The sequence below is a fragment of the Phoenix dactylifera genome, chromosome 3 (genome assembly GCF_051530095.1).
Source record: "Phoenix dactylifera cultivar Ajwa chromosome 3, Ajwa_hap1_PhDact_Kaust_v1.1, whole genome shotgun sequence".
In the NCBI taxonomy this organism is placed as follows: Eukaryota; Viridiplantae; Streptophyta; class Magnoliopsida; order Arecales; family Arecaceae; genus Phoenix; species Phoenix dactylifera.
Window position 1 is genome coordinate 38,474,729 of NC_143192.1, and position 21,053 is coordinate 38,495,781.

General features: G+C 38.8%; 1 protein-coding gene and 1 long non-coding RNA gene across 7 annotated transcripts in view; one reads left to right on the forward strand and one right to left on the reverse strand.

Annotated features, from left to right (window-relative positions):
* The window catches only part of LOC120109906 (mediator of RNA polymerase II transcription subunit 15a-like), a 117,794-nt gene that overhangs the window by 26,195 nt on the left and 70,546 nt on the right, over positions 1–21,053 (reverse strand). The window lies entirely within an intron of this gene.
* LOC148714376 (uncharacterized) lies at positions 9,711–10,634 on the forward strand. The gene is made up of 2 exons (XR_015976303.2): positions 9,711–10,030; positions 10,148–10,634. It is a non-coding gene; the product is annotated as an uncharacterized LOC148714376 (long non-coding RNA).

Sequence of the window (21,053 nt, forward strand, 5' to 3'; positions counted from 1 at the left end):
ATAAACAGTGACATGCTTCATCCTGAGCTGGTCCTAGATTCACCAGAAGTTCACCCTAACATCCTCATCTCTAGTGCATTTTCATATGCCTAAACCTTATTTGATGCCCATCAATCTAAAAAATACAACATAATCCGCATCATGCTATATTTATATCATCTTTGATGGGAATTAAAATAGGGTTAGACCAGACATGGATGTCGCATCTGAGAAAATCGACATATCGACAGGTAGGAGATTCTGATTAATTTCACAGATGATGGTAGCAACAATTTCTCTAGCTTAATGACCAAATCACAGATAACATGAAGATCCACTTTGCTATAGACGAAAGAAGAGAGAAAAAAAAAATAAATTCGTTTTCTCATCTTCAAAAACTACAACACTATAACAGAATTCTCCATGAATATTCAATGTGAGATCCATGACCTTTCCTAATTAGGGTATGGATCATGATATATCGAAGCCTCCCTTATCCCTGTACAATTGTAAATATAATGATCCTGAATTCATAAACTTGACAAAAGAAAGGAAAGAGGGGGGAGTCTATCCAAGACACTCTTCCTATAAAGACAGATCAATGGGCTCCAAGTGCATTGAGGAATACATGTGACATCTTAACACTAGTATAGATATAATCATATAATCCTAATTGTTAGAGCATCAAAAGAATTAAATGATAAGTATTTATAATCATGGAGTACTTTGTTACTTGCTTGTTCCTTAAACTCTCTTTCATGAGACAACCACACCATACACCTTTTGCCTAATACTTCTGCACAGTTTGTGCATGGTACACTGTGTCGATCGGTACTAATGCATACCTACTGTACCATACCATACCAGTACCAACTAATATATAGTATGGGGGCCATACCGAGTTTCGGTACGCTAAACCAACCGCCATAATAGGCGCACCAGCATTGTACTAGGATGGTACCAGTATGGAGAGCGAACCTTCTATTTTTACAGTGTTGTGTCCCACAAGATACTTGATACGCCAAACTAACCCTCATATCAAGTGTACCGATACTATATTAGGATGGTATTAATATGGGGTTCGATACCATGACGGCTAACCTTGCTTCTATCTTTACAATGTTGCATCCCACAAGATACCAATCCACTATCCTGCAAAGTTACAACCTGGATTCCAACTGAAATCTCACCCATTCTCCTAAGCAAGAGTCAGTAAGGATTCTCCATTGCACATAAACTCCGCCTCACTGTAGCGCAAATTAAGAACAACCTCTCAACGCTTTTCAGAATGTCATAATAGAATACCTTTCTGCACACCATGAGTGGCTATTGGACCCTCTTCTACAAGGCAAATTAGATCATTTTGAGCACAAAGTGCTAAACTAGCACATAAGTGCATGATCATCCTATCTTCTATCATAAGAACACAACAAGAGGTGTGGTTATTTTTAGCTAGGTGGACAAATATTTTTTTTTTTGGTGACAACGACAATTCATATGGCTCTAATGTGGGTACAGCTAGCCAAATGAGGCAACTCAGTCTGCTGCTCTGTTCGCCTCCTGAAACACATATGCTGCCTGAAAGGATCCCCACTCCTAGACCAGTCTGCGGGTCTCGCGGATCAACGGGTGACCATCCCCATATCTATCTGCTCTCCGTACCCAATCAATCACCATGGATGAGTCTCCCTTGAGGCACACACAATCGGCACCAGGTACACGCTTCGCATAAGAGATACCCTCCCAGGCTACAGTTATATATATCCATGGCAACCACATATATATATCCATATCTTTCAGCTTGCAGACATGTGACATATTCTTACACATATATATATCCATGGCAACCACAAATGTCCAAGTAAAATTGCATGGCATAACTAAGAAGTACTTCATGTAACTACCAGACTAGCATCTAAATCATGGATGGCATGATGATATCAGATATCAAGCAAGTTTTAGGCATACAATCTAGGATATCAAGATCACTCTAGTGAAAAGATCATGCAATAAAACTTATTAGGTTGCTCTACAGGTCATGGAAAAGCTTAATAGGTGGTTATCAGTCAAAATTTAAAAGAAGGTCCTCAACCACAAGGCTCCCACCACTGTGGAATTTGGGGAGGTTCAGATGCATGTAACCTTAGCCCTATGTGCTGAGAGGCTATTTCCATGTTTTGAACCCATGACACCCAAGTCATAGTGCAGCAACCTTACCATTGCACCAATACCCGCCCTCTAGGTGGTTGTTAGTCAAAAAGCCATAAATAAGTCATGTTTCTCCAGCTTGAAACCACATCAAAAAATTTTCCAAGTTGTATATAAGATGGTTCAGTAATATCTTAGCAACAGCAACCTAAGCATTTGTTGCTTCTAACGTATAGAGGTATGTGAGACATTTGATAGGTCATAACAAGAATGTCATACTCATGAGATCATCATGAAGTAATATCTTAAAGACTTGATTTAATTAACAAGCCAATAAAATATAATCATTGATGGAGCGAGTAAGAAAAATCGATGAGGTATCCATACCAGCCAGCACGTTTACATAAACACAATAGTTTTGTAGGAGATGTTAGCATATGATATATTCTCTTCAATTAACCTACGATGTTGATACAGTGCCCATTTCATCTACTATTTTAAACATATAAAAATACAAACAATCACAACATGTGTGATAAAAATTACAGGGAAAGATACAACCATTTTCACACTAATTTACCTATTCGAATAGTTGTATGCATAATAATGGTACTCCGGAAAGCTCTTATAATAGACATATTATGGGAAGGTCATTGGCTAAAACTTATCTAGACTTTTAACATCTTGCCTAATACAGAATGATGTTTGTTTGTCATTATCATAACCAATTTGTAAATCAAAATTCCATATCCTCTATAAGATAGAACTGACCATCTATAGTAGTGGCTACACAAGATGGTGGACTTATGAATTGCGTTGTATAAACATGCACTTAAGTGTACACATCAACATGTAACAACATAAATGGATATAGCACCTTTCAAGAAGAAAGTGCAATATAGGTAGAAATTTTAACCTTAGCAGCATGTGGTCTCCAAATGTCCAGCATGTAGATAGGAGTAGAGCCAGGGGACATGGCGGGAGAGGGGCATGGCACCCCAAAATTTTGGGGTTCCTTTTGATTCCCTTATGGTAAGTACAAGTGCAAATATTGGTGTTGGCCCCACTCCACTCATAAAATTGGTGGAAATTTGTTATCCCACTACCATGAGAAAATTGGCCCCTCCTAGTTACTCTATCTTCTCTCATCCTTATGTCATAATTAATTTTAATTAGAAAAACCATGCAATAAATCTCCATCGAAACCTCCTAAAAACTTTGTAGTCTATAATATATTAATCCATACCCTCTTTTTTCTCTGTAATCAAATAAAGGAAGAAAAAGATATCTTTGCCAGTATTTCACATCTCCACAACTCCATCCAAACCAATTGCCCTCTTTTAGCTCCTCTCTGTATAAATGTCTATCTCTATATCAACTAATTTTTAAAAAAAAATTGTTTAAAGCTAGACAAGACAGAAGTTCAAATGGCACGAGAGAGCAGAAAACGAAATCTATCCCAAGTGGGAAGGCAGTGAGGGTGAGGAAGAGGCCTTTCCCTTGACTGCTTCAATGTTGTCGAGCCGGAATTGGTACTAAAAGACGATCCTATTTGGCTTTCTTATTTTCATGCCTATTCAGTGGCCAAGATGATCTCCTCGCAAGAAGTATAATGTTTCATTTATTCCTTAAACTTATTTGGTCATAACCAATGACTGTTTTTTTTCTTGCTCAGTTATTTATTTCCATCAAATGTATCGTTCTTTTATGATTATTTGTTTAAGGGCTCTTTGGATGCTTCAATAAATAATCCATGGATTGTTCCTCTACAAGGTTACCATTAAGTATTAATTATTTCATGGGAGGGAAGAATCTTTTCTAATATGGAAAGTTAAGATTACAAAACTCAAGAAAAATTATGACAGTGGAAACCGCCTTTTAAATGGAATCCGGTATTCTATATTTTCTGGATTACAATCTCCGAAGACCAAGGAAGGGCTCTTCCTCATTGATTTTCTTCTCTCCAATCACTATCCATTCCCTTATCTTCAGCTAAATGGAGAACTTATCCTAGAACATCCTATGCCTGCACTTCCAAACAGAGCTTAATTCTTCTCTTCTTCCATGTACTGGTGTCTAATAATAATTGTTTGATTGTGAAGAATGTTTGCTTCGATTAGGATCATAATCTTAGAGAGAGCACTTTAAATAGATTTTGCTTTGCTGTTGATTAATGATGTAATCTGTTAGCAAATAGACAAATCTTTGTTTGTACTTTATCACATTAAAAAATAAATAATATGATCATTAAAATTTCACAATTTGAAAAAATACTTTATATAAATATGGTAAGATTTTACTCCAAATCATCGCAAATTCAATTCTTTTTCTAGCATCTATAAACTTACTTGTTCTTCTTAAATCCATGATTTTTTTAATACTGCACTATGGAATTGGGCCTAAATCATCATGATTTGAATATCATATGAATACTAAAATAGATGTGTCAAAGCATTATTATTAGTAGACATGGCAGGAACTGACAATCTAACCTTGCCTCCTTCCCCGAGGCAAAATCTTGGCTTTCCCCCTGTATATGACAAAGCAAGTTTTTCAAAGAAGATTTGCCTATGTGCTTCTTGAAAAGGATTATTAAATAAACAGAAGTAATACAGAATTTACTCTAGAATCCTAACATGGATCCCTTCAAGAGTATAACCTTGTCCACAGGGTTCTAAAATAGGGTCTTTCATATAGCTTAAATAGGGTCTTTCACATCCCTTATCCTTCTTTAATTTTTCTACTGACATTTTATGCATTTGATGAACCTATACATGCAGCTGTTATCATAAACAGCACAAAACAACTTCTCATAACAAAGGGAAAAGGGACAGGTCAAATTGATAACTCGTGGTTGATTTTCAGAACCATCCACTTTGCCATGAGCGTTGCCGTTAAGTTTTTGAACAAAGTGCGAGCGGCTCCCGCACCGAGGCGGGTTTGTAGGTCTCGGAGTCTCGGTTTTATAGAATCGGAGCAAGCACCAACAAAGAATAGGTTGAATGAACCGGACACCGTACCTCACCCGAAATCCCGCTGCAAAAAAAAAGGAAAGCACCTGCAGCGTACAAGCGGAGGAGTTTTTAGGTAGTCTTTCCCTATTTTCGAGCTTGGTTGGTTAGCTCCTTTCGTACTTGTATTGTATTTGCTTTTCGTTGACTAGCAGAATCAACGCTTGAGCCTACCTTCGCACACCTCCGTTACTCTTTAGGAGGCATCCGCCCCAGATAAACTACCCACCTCGCAGTGTCCCACCCACCCACCCACCCCCCGAATGATCGGTGTGGCGGTTAGGCATCCTTAGACGAAAGAGTGGTCTTTCAGGATTGGTCGTTGTGTGTCACCACCTCCCATTGACAAGGGTTTAAGAATACTGGAAGCAAACACAAAGATGGCGAAAAACAAGTCTTCGCCTTTCGCTGAAAAGCCCTAATGGGTCTTCTTCTTTTTTTTTCGTTTTTTTCCATGTCCATGCTCTACTTCAACACTATCTGCCCACCCCTCGAAAAATAAACCATATTATCCCAGACCACCCTCACCAAAACCACAACAGAATCAATGTCACAATTTCATTCATAAGGGCGCTACTAATCAATCAAAAAAAAAATTAGAAACAGGAAGACAAACCACAAATAAAAGGAATCAAGGACCGAATTATGGAAAGAAGAAGGGAGGGGCAAAAAAGATTTCGAGATCAACATTAAACCATCCATCATAAATCCCTAGCAGGGAAACAAATAAATCGAAAGATAAATATCGAAACCAAAGGAAGAGACAGGAGGTTTCGCTCACATCTTGCCGACGACCCTCTGCCGCGACTCGGCGTTGAGGTCGGACCTCCAGTCGGCGGGGCGAGCGTCCGCGCGGGCGGAGCCCTCCACCCTGGAAGGATTCCGAGTGCTCCCTTCCATGGGAGTGAACCGGGGTTGAAAGAAGCTCTCAGTCGGGAGAAGTAGAGAAAGGAGAAGCGAAAGCCCCTCTCCCTCTCTCAACGAGTTTGGAAGACGGACGAGACGAGGGGGTGTCCTATTTATAGGAGGAGAGCAGGACGGCGGTTTTAAAATTTGGGCGTGGGGAAACGCGTTTTGGGACCAAGGAAAGGACGCCCTAGTAGGGATTGGGGAACCGTGAGAATCATGTGTGATGGAGTCCGGGTCACGCGCGCATTCAGTACAAGAAAGTTGTGAGTCTAAAATTTAAGCGAAGTCCCTCTCTGATAATTTTTTATTTTTAGGCCACCTTATGTTGCTTGCGATGCCTAAGTGACGTGAAATAAAAGATCTGTAATTGTTAGGGCTGTTCTATCTGAATATTGCCATTATTGTGCACTTATTTTCCATTATAATGGCCAACAATGCATGTTATACTGCTACTAATGTCATATTGGAAAATTTTAGGTGGGCACTCACTTTAATACTAGAGAGTTTAATACCTTGATAGTGTCTTGTCATGAATACTTTGTAGTCAAGCGAAATTTGTTAGTTATCCTGGAGAATATGTGAAATGCAAGATTTTTTTTTCTACCAATATCTCATTTTGCATCAATATTAGAGTCCCACCAATACGATATAGCCAATGTATATATAATTATATTTTCTATAAGTTTTATTAAATAAATTGTTTAATTAATGAAACTCAAAAGTAATGTTTAAAACTAGTTGATAATCCTAAGTTACCTTTTATTTTGGTTGTCATTTAATAACTCGATCCCAAGTTAGATCTCCGAGAATTTGGGCTTCCCCGAAACTTTCTGACATATCGGCAGAGATAGATTAAAATCTCGATGTATCTTAAAATCTCGATGCATTTTAGTCTCAGACACTCACTCGGATGATGAATATCATAGGATCTAAGAATCTTGGTGAAATGTGAAACTCGTAACAAGTCCTTGGCTAGTTATTTAATTACATTCACTCTTTGTTTTTTCATCTTGACTTTGTAGTCCTTTGAAGTGGAAAATTAAGATTTTTTGACTCTTTTTTGTGCTAAGAATCTTTAATTTCCGAAACTGCTCCAAGTTTATTTCGATAATAAAAGGAGATCATTATCTAGCCAATGTGCACTTAAGTTCCATTAAGACAGTAAGTAGCACTCCGCATGGCTTCTAGCATCATCTGTCTTAATAAAGTTTGAAGTAGGCTTGACATTGTCCAAGAAACGTGTGAAATGAAAACAAAGTCCTTGACTAACACTTCAATTATATTTTGGGCCACTTTATTTTTTTCCATATTGAGATCTGCAAATGATTTGCGTTCTCTATATGAGATATGGAACTACAATGGTTTCAAACCTAATTAAATGTTGCTATTAATGCGTTTCAGGGCCCGCCATGAATTCCCTTTATATGTTCCTATTTTTGCTCCTCCATTCATGCTATTGTGTCCAAAATAGTTTGTTAATTCAGATCCTATAATTTCCCACTCCAACTTTCCATAAGAATATTTGCCTTTTTGTCAGAATGCTCATTTTAATTTCATTCCATAAGATCAACACACATGAACAACCCTATAACACATTGTTCTCATAGATAAATATAGTCATTTTAAGCAACAAAGTTCTTCCTAAATTTCACTTTTTGATTTTCCCTATAGATGGATTAACACAAATTAGCAACCAATCAAATTTCATTCTTTCCATGGATGCTTAGGAAGATTTTTCAATGAGAAATAGATAACAATCATTGGAACTTCATAGCTTGGAAAACTCATGCTTTAACAATCACATTTTGTTACTCCGACTAATTTAATCTAGAACATGTTTTGCGGGTAAGCCTAATTCCAATTCTTCCGAGGCATTTGCACAGCAAAAACTTTTGAATTTGGTAGAACTGAGAACAGCACTTTATATCTGTTATATTAGATATGATAAAATATATTAGTATATCAAATGGATTCCATAAGATTTATTGTCGATATCATATTCATACAACATATTCATATTTTATTAAAAATAGATGCAAAGTTATCTTGTAGATATTAGACAGTTTGATTCTTGTATTTTGATCCTATTCTCAAATTTGTTATGAGTTGAAATTGTTGTTTCTACATTCATCTTTAGGTGAAAGGAATAAAAGCCACATGCCTTAACTAAACCTTTTGTAATTCCATTTAATTTTAATTATATTATTGATTAGATAAATTATAAATTTCAAACATATTAATTTTTTGGGCATTTCAAATAATTCTAACTTGGTAGGTAGTTTGTTTACCAAATACATGCATTTTAGAAATGTAGTTATTAAATAGCAAAATTCTGCTGCCAATGGCTTTTTTTAATCATGACGTACTCAATATGGGACAAAGAATATCATCATCCCATCTGTTCCATTAATAAATAAATCTCATAGTAAAAATTTTGATTAAATATTAATTACAATACAAACATGTTGTCCCACCTTCTGTACAAACCAAGAAGTGAAAAATAAATACCTTGGTTAAGACGTAAGCAAGCCCTGGCTTCAATATAATGGCTCAAATATTTTATAAAGGGACACAGGCAGGCGCACTATATAAAGAGTCATCCCCCTTCGAGAGATCGGAGAACGGGTTCTCTCCAAGCTAAGGCTGCAAATGGATCGGCTCAGATCGATCCGATTCGACTCTGTAGTCCCAACCAAATTTAAATTTTAAAATCTGCAAGCCTGAATCGAGTTTTAAAATTGGATCCAAACTATTTTTTGGATTGGGTTCTACAATTAGACCTAAGCCATTTTTTAGGTCGGATCTGATTTTACGAAATCTGGATTCGATCCTACCTGGCCCATTATTTTTTTTGGATTTATTTCGAATTTACTGACTCTGGACCCGATTCCGACCCGAACTGAAGAGCCGAACCCGAAATGGAGCGTTATAAATTGGAATCACAGCGCCAGAGTTTTCTTCTCCCGAGTCCCTATCGCCATTCCGAGCGCCGCCTCTTCCGAGCGCCTCCTCCGAGTCGGGTCGACCCGTGACCAGCGATGAAGCGGTAGTTCATGGCGTATGGGTTGTTGGTGGAGATGAAGTGGAATGAGAGGAGGGGGACGGTGAAGAGCGCGACGAAGCAGTTGATGCCGGAGCACTGGTCGGGGCTGAATATCCTCCACCATTTGACAGAGCCATAGGCCAGGATCATGGCGACGTAGAGCGGGACTACCGTCGTGAGGACGTGGTAGAGATCGGCAGCTGTGATCATCCTGTCGACGAGGTTTGGAAGAGAAGTTGGAGAAGAGAATGAGCTATCGATTTGGCTTCAAACGACAGAGCAAAACAGAAGGAAACCCAAACGCCGAGCTCTCAAGCTTTTGGTTTAACTCGGGACAGGTATAGCAGCAAGAAAGCCAGAGAAGCAGACCCAAGATGGTTTCTTTAATGAATGGGAGCTATCTCAGATATGTTCTTGTGCCAGAAGAAGAAGAAGAAGATGACAGGAGCTCCACATAGCTGTGCTCTGCTTCAGAATCTCTTGGGCCCAGAGAGAGAGAGAGAGAGAGAGAGAGAGAGAGAGAGAGGACCGCTGGTTTGAGTTGGAAAGAAGGTGGCTTGTCTAATCAGTCATATCGATAAAAAATAGTGTGGTATGAAATTTGGCTTGTAGATCGCCTTAGAAGTCATGGGTCATCTGTTCTTACTGGAGGTCAATTTCTCCTCGAGGGATTAGGCAATCATCCATGGAGGGTTCTCTGTTACTCTTCTACCACCTCTCTCTCTCTCTCCCTCCCCCGTCCGCCTTCTCCTTGTCTCTCTGTGTGTGTGTGTATATATATATATTGAGGCGATGATGGTGGGTGAGTCGCAAGGGTTATTATTCTTCTTCGCCTCTTCTTCTCTAGCGATCGGCGAGGCGGCTCTGGAAGGTCTGTGGTTCGCAGGCAACCGATCTGCAGTCCTTGCTAGATGGAGAGGCGGCCCAAGGAGAAGAAAAGGTGATAACTTCCGATTCAAGAATCCCTCTGAGCCTCCGATCACTAGTTCTCGTTCCTTTTCTTTATCAGGATTACATGGTCTTCTCTTTCTTTTTCTTCTTGTTGTTCTTGTTTCAGGTGGGTAATGGCCATGCCGTTGTGCTTTCTCTCTCTCTCTCTCTCTCTCTCTCTCTTTCTTTATTCTCTCTTGCTCTTCTTCTTGTTCTCTGTTTTACGAATGCGGAAAGCGGCACCCTTTTTTTGCTCTTCTTCTTCTCTCTTACCCTTTCTTCTGAGGTTCTCGGTTCCCATCTCCTAGCTGGCTTTCTCCTCGGGAGAGGAGGTTACTCTCCTAGCACCTCCTCTCTCTCCCTCCCTCCTTCTCCTCCTCCTCCTCTTCTTCTGTGTATATACGTGGAAGCGATGATGATGGGTGAGTCGTCAGGGTTTATTATTCTTCTTATCTTCTTCTTTGCATGCCTTCTTCTCCAGCCACTGGCGAGGCAGCTATGGAAGGTCTGTTCTTCCGCAGGCAACCGATCTGCAGCCACTGCTAGATGGAGAGGCTACAGAAGGACGAGAAAAGGTGATAACTTCCGGTCGATTCAAGAATCCCTCTGAGCCTTCGAACCCTAGTTTTCGCTAGCTTTCTTTACCAAGATTAGATGGTCTTCTCTTTCTTCTTCTTCTTGGGTAATGGCCATGCTGATGTGCTTTCTTTCTCTCTCTCTCTCTCTCTCTCTCTCTTTCTTCTCTCCTGCTCTTCTTCTTCTATGTTTTGCGAATTTGGAAAGCGACAATTCTTTTTGAGGTTTATATGAAGAGGCTGTAATGATTCCTCGGCGAGGGTTTTGCTGCATTGCTGTGCGAAAGATGGGTATGTCTAACGGGATGGCGATCTTGGATGGCCTGCTACCTTTCTGCAGGCAACCGTTTGCGCCCGTTTTGGTTTAGCTGCAGAGAATTTATGGAATTCTAATTGTGAATCTGAGGCTCCTCTTCCTCTTCCCCTTCTTCTTTTTTCCAATTTCTGTTTTTTTCGAGATTTTAATTTTCTTGAAGGTTTCTTTGATTTTTTTTTACTGGTCTTCTGATAAGTTGTTCCTACAGCTTCTCAAAGATTTCATATGATATGGAGGAGGCTGATGAAAAAGTGGGGATAATGCTCCAAGTACCCAAATCCTCAAATTTACTATTTTGGTTATTGAAAATTAGGGACTATAGGCTTGGCATTAGGGTTTATAACAATCAGGGGGCTTATGGCTGCTCCATCCAAGGAAAGATTCCAGTTCCTCTCTTGACCGGTAACAAGGGATTTTGTTCTTCTTTGCATTCCATTTTTCTTCATTATTCCTTCCTTTTTTTCCTTTTGTATTATGCGATATAATGAAAAATGACAGCTTGAAAAGTCTCTTATTCCATCATACAGATTTTGATGGAAAAAATTTATGTTACCGTATGAAGCTGCTGTACTAACTGGAGCTTGTTTTTCTCTACACTGCTGAAGGAGCCACAGCAGTTGCATGAGAGTTTCTCTAGAGCTGGTACATTACCTGCTTCCCTTGAATTTTCTGAAGTTTTTTCCCGATTCATGACATCTCAGTTAGAAAAGTGGACTTATGCTTGGAAGTTGAGGAAGTTTTGGCTTTAAACATCTTAATATTACTTTGTGATTTTCATCATGTAAAACATATCCTATCAGTTTTTTAAGCAATTGTGTTTGCTGCTAAATATAAAGTCAGCGTAGTCTTATAATCCTTTGTATCAAAAAAGAATGGCAGGTGAGTTCCTTTATACTTTCTTTACAGTATCTGTCCTTTTGATGTCTGCTAATGCAACTCCAAACTATTAAGCATTCGTTATTCTTTATTCTAAGCATCTCCTTCCAAGATATACTAGAGCCATGATCAGGACAGTCTCATTTTTATACCCTCTAATGTTCTTACACACTCTTTATTTCCCAGCATTCTAAATAATATAACATTGTCTACTTTTTTTTCAGATATGATAGTATTCATGACAAGTATCAAGGTTAGATTTAATTCAAGATCAGATTTGAGGCAATAAATGAGTAAAATATTCCGATCGAGTTCACAATTGAAGGTAGGGGCTACTTGTATAGCTAATGACCTAATCCTTCAGCAAGCAGGGAAATCTACTGCACTCTAGGAGAAAGAAGGATAGCAAACAGACAGAAAATTCATTAATGCATTTCAAAACCAAAGAACCATAAAAGATAGGTTCCCACGATATAGAACTAGAAATATAAATATAGGGTTAGAAAGTCATCTTATCTTTTTGCCAATGCTAAAGAGCATCACTTGGTTAAAAATTACTATGAAAAATCCCTTGTTGACTGTTTATTTATCAGCAATAGGTGGGTCATACAGACTATTAAAAAATGTAATAATCTTATATAGTGCAGCTTGGTGAGTTGGAAACTATCCAATATGTTGCTTTAATTATAGTCTCCTAGGGCTCTCATGAATTCTGTTTAGTATCCTCTATTCTCCTCCACATGCATTTGCATTTTTACTGCTTGCCTCATGCACCTCTTGGCTCTCCTAAACAAAAAGAGTCCAAAGTCAAGAAAATGCAGCTTGCAATAGACAACAAGCAAGCAGCTCCAGTAAGGAATCTCTATTTGATGTAGGGCATTTCACAGAAAGGAGCCAACTAGGGTATTTAGAAGGAAGGCAGAGGACAAAAATGAGTTAGTAGTGGTGGATAAAGAGTAAAGTTGGTTTAAAAAGCCAAGGATTAGACAAAGTTCAGAAAAAGAAATGTTATTTACAGAGCTGCTGAACACGGGGTCACTCCTGCAGATTAAACCTATGAGAATAGGTTTAGATACAATTCATGTCAGCTCTAAAAAAATACATGGATAAAATATTCTAATCAAATATGGAGGTAGTCTCTATAGCCCAAGGTTCACAATCTCGATCAGAAACCCATCCCACTACAATACTGGTATAGTATCGGTACATCCGATATAGGGGTTTGTTTGGCATACCGAGATTCGGTAAGCCCCCCATATCAAGTCTTGCTCCAGTATCAGTATGGTATGATACACCCAGCACAGGGTGGTAAGTATAGGTATTGCGAACCTTGCTGCATCCTAATTACCTAATCTTATAGAAACCATAGAAATCCATAATCCGTTGCTCTTTAGGAGAGAGAAGAGAAGAAAGACCAGAAAATCCATTAACTCACATTCAAAAACTAAAGAACTGCAGCAAACAAGGACCTTTCATCATTGGAGAGCTTATTGAATTTTCCAAGTGTACAAGCCTTTTGCTTATTCCTGTATGTACTGATTTCCATTTTAAGTTGTGCTTAAAAGGTTCTCTGTCTAATACAAACAATGTCATGTATTATATTCTAGTATTATTTGTAACTGAGTGATGCTAGGGGTTGATAAGGGCATTTTGATTCCAAATGGTCTTCTGTCACTTCTACTATGATGCTCTTCCCTTATTTTGTGGCTTTTATAGAAATGTTTACATCATAGCCACTAGTTTAATTTCATAATTTTTACATGCCTTTGATGGCTAGCTGTCAACCGATTGTCAAACCACCACCTTTTTCATGAGGGCTCGGGATCAGTAATGTTAGTAAGACAAGGCTTGATGTTTATGGTTACGTTTGTACCTACTCATTTTTGCCCTTTTTCGAGTCATTCCATCCTGATTAAACTATATCTGCTCAATATAGGTTCAGATTTCCATCCTTGTAATTCTCTCACTTGACCTTGTCTAATCAGTTTTCTTGGATTTGTTCACCATATCACCAGTTGGAGGTGTCCATTTCCTTGTCTACTTCTTTTGCATTGTTTCTCCAAGGTCGCTTCCATTTGTCTTTTATGGCTTTAGAGCTCTCTAGGGTCACTCAAATCATTAGTTGCTTCCCCTGATTTATTTGCATTCACTCTGTTCCTCTTCATTCTTGCCTTTTGGCACTTGGTGTTCTTGTGTCTCTTCACCTTTTGAGAGTTTCTCTAGCCCTTCTACGCTCACACAAATTAACATCTAGATACATATGTCGATGTTACATATCGCTATAAATCAAGGATTGAACTAGCATGTATCAATTCCTCTGTTGGTTAGGGCAGCACATTATGCCTTTGCTCTTGCTACCTCCTTGCACAATTCCTGTGTCTAAATATAGGCTTCTATTTTTATTTGAATTGGAATAATCTACCAGGTATTGAATTACTGCTTATCATGTCCATGCCAATGACATTCCGGCAGGATGGTGCAGCATACCGTAAATTTAGCATGCATTACAATGAAGAAGCAAGCAAATTTGTGAAGGATTTGCACTAAGATACTCTAGTAAATTCTCTCGACCAACTGATTTGAACTGCTTTATATTATTATATATACGTCTTCAATAAAAAAAAAGTTTTTAGCTAGTATTTAGCATCATAAATCATCCCAACTTCAACAATAAAATATATAGTTTTATAGAAATTACAAACTTCAGCACATCTTTCCCCAGTTACATCAAGCACCATCCATTTGAGGGGAAAATTAATGAGGAGTGTGATATGTCTAATTCTTTACTTGGGCATGGACTTGTACAGTTTCTGTTGCATAGCTGCTCCACCAAAATATCTCTAGATGTAACACACTTACGATGCTGCCTACATTAGGATATCACTTTAGGAGGCCTCTAAGTCATGCTCCCAACATTCTCAAATTATGTGTTTTGAATTATGTGGAAATGATTTTCAAGTATTGGTTTGAAGATGGCTCTTTGTCTGGGTCCCTTCTCAATATCAAATCTTCTATAGCTAGTGTTTTTGACCATGACATCTGCATAAGAAAAATAGGCATTGTTTTTATAATTATTATCTGAGTTTCTTGTGTCTGCTGTGGCCATAACAGAAAGTTTTTATAAATTGTAGTTGATAGGAATTAAAAAGTGGATACTTATACAGATACCACTATAACTTTATGTTTCCAGAAATCATGTTTTAGTAAATATTTTGTCAGTTTTCAGCAAATGCTTTGATTTATAGTATACTGATCTTGTACTGTCATACTATATTTATAATTGACCAGTAGGTCATAACTTGTTTCTCTGGGATGCTGATGAATGAGTGGAGGGAGTTCAATATGTTTTACTGGAAAGTATGCCATTTTTGATCGAACAAAATACTACCTTTGAGATTCCATTTTCATTGATACCTTTTCAGCAGATTCAAAATAGCTGCAAATTATCACCCCTTGATTAGATCAAATTACACTTTCGTATGATTTTAATCTCAATTTCCCTCATCTTAACAAGATAACAAATCGAAACTCTTTGATGAACTGCATTTGATGCACAAATGCTTCATTGATATTCTCACAAAAAAATATTTTCTTGAGAAATACAGTGGGAGTATCATCCTGAGTCAAACTTGGGATGTCTGCCTTGACGAGTGGGATGCTACCAACTGAGATAAGTTTGGTCGACAATGTTTTTCACAAAAGATGAATCATCTTGGAGGTTCTTTGTTTGGCTCTGTCTACAGCATAGTCGAGGCATTTGCATGTTGGCATTTGGTGGATATAAATTAAAATTTCTGTTGATAAGCTTATGTTTAGCTCTTCTTTGCTTTATGCATAACTGGTTTGTTTCAGCCAGAAGTAGATCCTTGGCTGTCAATGGAGGATGTTAATGCATTCTATGTTGTACATAAGGGGAATATTATTTCCATTTACCGAACCTTAAGTGAATGTCAAGCTCAAGTTAGCTCTTCGGTAGGCATCTTTGATGCCATTAACTTTATGGAGCTGTTATTTCTTTTTTTTTTGTTGTTTTTTTTCATGTTCTGTTTCTTGTAGTGTAAAGCACTGTGAAGGTTTCCTTTCTTTGATCTTTATATTCCTTGATGGGTTCAAGTGTCACTGTCCTTATATTTTGCTAGAAGATATGTTCTTTCTGGTCTTTTAAGTTTCAGCCGTTGCAAGAGTTGATATGCTCCACTCATTATTCATGTTAACTTTTTGCAGCTGCCATTATATTGGTCTGAGCTTATTAGAGGATTAGGCATGATCAACATTTGAAAACTACAAGATGATATTTATTTGAAAACTATAAGAAGATGATATTTGGAAAAAAACATATATGCTTGATGCAAAGAGTTCAAACTCATTCTGAAAAAACTAAAAAATATTTGCTTGGATCAACTTACTAAGAACATGACATGGAGTTTCATTTAACTAGGGCAAGTAATTGGAGACATGATAGACTTGGGCAGACTCATTCATGTTTTTCTCTTAAAGCTAGATTTACAATAACTCGCCTTAGTCATGAATCAGATCATTCAGTTTTCTAACTTCCCCTTCATGAAGCTAAAGACAACTGTATTAGTGTGACTTGCCAATAAAGGAAAGGAAGGACGAGAAGAAAATGTTCATGGTTTTGACTCTTTGCTCCAAAGATATCATATTTCCTTATGGAATCTTTAATCTTATACTATTCTGTATATTCATATGTTCTTTCATGTGTGTGCTTCGTTATCTATTTCTTTATGATAACGGTTGTTTTTGTCCAAATCTTCAATTATGTCCTTGGATCCAAGATGCCTCTTGAAAGCTTTATCTAGTCTTTGTTCCGCTTTTTTTCCCTTCATTGTCATCTTTGCTTTGTTTTAAAATCAACTTATATGGCTTTGTTTGGTTACAAACTTTGAGGACTAGGAAGCTGCAATGTATTGAGTCTAACAAAATATACTAGGTAACTAAATGTTCCAAATTTGAAGTGCTACGTGCTAGTGCTATGTGGGATGAAAGAAGAGCTAGATTGGACAAAAGAGGAGTGAGACCTTCACATGTGTATCGTAAAAGCTAGTTCTACTGAAAGTTTTGAGATCAGTTTATGATCTGGCTAGGAACATTCTGAGCGGCAGGTTTTCTAGAAAGCAAAAAAGCAAAGCAAAGAAAGGAAAAAAGGAAAAAAATTTAAATCAAGCACTTGACGATGTAGGATGACCTTGTAGAGATTTCCATGATAAATTTTCTTGATGTTCAGGATTCACTACTCTAGGAATTTGGTCTAATGGTTTTCAAATGCCGACTTTCAAAATTATGTTCAAGTTATTAAATTTATAAAAGGTTGTTGTCAATCATTTGAGTTAAATTTTTATAAATTATTAAACAACTATTGTCCATCTTGCCTGGAGAGGCGAGCTTTGGCGCAATGGTAAGATTGTTCCATTGTGATCTAGAGGTCATAGGTTTGAAATACGGAATAGTCTCTCCACATGTGGGGGTAGGGCTACATATATCTTACCCTCCCCAGACCATGCGATGGCGGGAGCCTCATGCACCGAGCTGCTCTTTTTTTTATTGTCTATCTTGCAAAGAAGGTGATTCTTGCTTTGGTGGTTCGTTAATTTAATCAATTTTTTTTTTCCAATAGGTATGTGATCCTGCTGTCAGTGTATTTAAGGGTTACACTTTGCATAAAGAAACAGAGGAATATCTTGCTTCTCGCGGGCTTAAAAATGCTTTGTACTCCATTGATGCAGATGATGTAAAAGAAGATTTGTTTAGCAATCTTGTGCCTTGTTGTTTCCAGGTAAAACACTCGAACATAATTAGTGTCAAAAATATCATTTTGATAATCCTTATGTCCGATCAATTTTGATGCTTATCTGAAGTTTAGTAACTTGTGTTAGATGATTTTGAACCATTTCATTGTTGAAATTGCTAGTTATGTATATTTCAATATTGGACCTCTTTTTTTTCACATGGTGTGGAGTGATTGATTAAAACCCTATTTGATTTTGATGAGCTCAAAGCATTTGAGTATATCTTTTGTTTACTAATGAATTCAATCGAGTGTTTCAGTGAAAATCTTGTCTAAGTGTTTCTAGATTTGGTTCAAGATATTTTGGATAAGTTAAGAAGTCAGTTTGAACCAATGTCTGAGATTCGAGTCGACTCCGGGATAGTACGAGTCGACTCCAAGCGTATCAGAAGCACTGGCACGGGCTCGAGTCGACTCCAGAACATTACGAGTCGACTCCGACTGAGAGCAGACAGATGAACAGAAAGAATCAACTCAAAATCTGTCAGCGAGTCGACTCCTGAAGTGCGCGAGTCGACTCCGATGCTTACCGAGTCGACTCCGGAGTAGTATGAGTCGACTCCAAGGAGTTACAGACAGAAAAGTCAGAGAGCGATTTTCGACCCTGAGAGCCGAGTCGACTCCTGAGGAACGTGAGTCGACTCCGATGGCTGGTAGGTCGACTCCAAAGAAAACAAGAGTCGACTCTCAGTGGTACACAAGGCAAAAGTCAGAGAGCAGTTTTCGGACACTGAGATTCGAGTCGACTCCCGCAATGCTCGAGTCGACTCCGAGACAGCGCGACCCCAAAAAGACAGAAGACCGAATTATTGTCTCTGAGAGCCGAGTCGACTCCAAGACAGCTCGAGTCGACTCCAAGGCAGCGCTACACCAAAAAGGCAGAAGGCTGTGTTTCGGAAACTGAGAGTCGAGTCGACTCCGGAACAGTTCGAGTCGACTCCAAGACTGGACGAGCCAAAAGACAGAAGATCGGGAGTTCGGGCTCTGAGCGCCGAGTCGACTCCCAGGATTGTCGAGTCGACTCGAGTGAGCCAAATTGAAGAACAGCTCTATGGATTCCATGGGATGAGCCGACTCCCAAAATGCCAAGTCAGCTCCAGATGTTGGCGAGTCGACTCCGGGTTAAGTCGAGTCGACTCCCAGTCTAGGAGGTCACTTTAATTCAAATCCGGAACAGTTGCCGAGCCGACTCCAGAAAAGCATGAGTCGACTCCTGCTACAGCCGAGTCGACTCCAGATCGCGCGAGTCGACTCCGACCCCAACGGACACATTGTCAGGATGTGCAGAGTGTGCAGAACGGGCAGAAAAAGGTGTCTAACGGCTAGTTTCCGTGGGGGATGGCTTAAATAGCCACAGAGGACTGTAGCAAGGAAGAGAAGCACCATTCCACTCAAAGAAATCAAGCATCCTTGCTCTGCAAACTGGTTTTCAACGGAAAAGAAGGAAGAGCGCCATTAACTTCATCCAACTACCTCTTCCCAGCATTTAAAGAAGTCTCCTCCTGTCTTCAAGTCGATCAGACGTTCAAGAGGAGACCCAAAGTTCAAGAAGCCCTACTCTACTCCAACTCATACGTGTTTGAGGGCTCTTAACTTCTCTCTAGTTTATATTGCTGTATATCTGCTTTTTAGAAGCTCTGTTTTTCTGTTTGTCTTTGTTCTTTCCATCTTGTCTTTGCTTGATTCAATCAGGGGATTGAATCAAGGGTGTAGAGGTTGGTTGGTGAGCCGAGGGTAAAACCAACGTGTAAGGGTTCAATTGTGATCCCGAAAAAACAATCGGGGTGGTTCTAGTCGGTGAGCCTGGAAAAACCGACCGAGTTCGTTGTGACCTCGTAAAACAACAAGTTGGGTTGTGAGCTTGTAAAACAACCGGCTGTAATCCGAGGGATTATAGTGAATTCTCAAGTGAGACTTGGGGAGTGGACGTAGGAGCAAGGGTTAGCTCCGAACCACTATAAAAATATTGTGTTTGTGATTGCTTGTGTTTCTCTCTCACTCTCATTTCACTCACAGCACATGGCTACTAATTAATCATCTTGCAAAAGTATTAATTAGTCATCCACAAACGTTTTAATTGCAAAATTATTTTAAAACCCAATTCACCCCCCCTCTTGGGTTGTCTATCTGGGCAACAAGTGGTATCAGAGCCTAAACTCTTCTACCCTAAGAGTAAAAGATCAAAATGACAACCCCATTTGGATCTTTCCACATTGAGGGTCAGTCCACCCAAAGACCCCCATTCTTTAATGGATCCGACTACTCATATTGGAAGGCTAGGATGAGAATATTTATCCAAGCCCAAGACTATGAGATGTGGACCATTATATTGAATGGACCATACATCCCTTCCATCTATGTAGAGGGTGTCACTGTACCTAAACTTGAAAAGGATTGGGATGACCATAACTTTAGGAAGGCACAACTCAATGCCAAAGCAATGAATGTGCTTTACTGTGCATTAGATATGAATGAATTCAATAGGGTCTCTACTTGCAATTCTGCAAAAGAGATTTGGGATAGACTTGAAGTGACCCATGAGGGCACGAATCAAGTCAAAGAATCCAAAATAAATATATTGGTTCATAAGTATGAACTATTTAAGATGGATTCTAATGAAACAATCACATGCATGTTCACTAGATTTACTGACATTGTCAATGGCCTAAAAAGCCTTGGCAAAAACTATACTAACAGTGATCTTGTCAGGAAGATTCTTCGCTGTCTACCAAGGTCATGGGAAGCCAAAGTGACGGCAATCCAAGAAGCAAAGGATTTGAACACGCTTCCTCTTGAGGAGCTTCTTGGATCCCTAATGACGCACGAGCTAACAATGAAGCAACACAGCGAAGAAGAATCCTCCCATAAGAAAAAGGTAATAGCTCTTAAATCTACATCATCTAACAAAGACTTGTCTTGCAGTAGCAGCAGTGAAGAAGAAGATCATGAGGGAGATGATGATGAGGCTCTTCTCGTGCGTAAGTTCAGAAGGTTCATCAACCAAATGAAGTCCTTTCATCAAAGGAGAGGCCCCTCAAATTCCTATCGCAAGGATAAAGGTAAGGAAAGGGAAAATGAGGGGATTGGATGTTATGAGTGCAAGAAGCCGGGGCACATCAGAGCTGAGTGTCCTTTACTGAAGAAGGGGAGCAAGTACAAGAAGAAGAAAGCCCTTGTCACCACCTTATCGGACTCCGACGCATCATCGTCATCATCGGATGAGGAACAAGAAGAAAAGGCCAATTTCTGCTTCATGGCCAATGAAAATGAGGTAACATCCGAAACGCATCTAGATTTTACCTTTGATGAACTGTATGATGCATTTAATGAATTAATGATTGAATATAAGGCTATAAATCTTAAGAATAAAGAGCTAAAGCTAGCTAATCAATCTTACCTACATAAATATGATAAATTAGTTAAGGATAAGGACGTTATCACCAAAGAAAATTTAGAACTT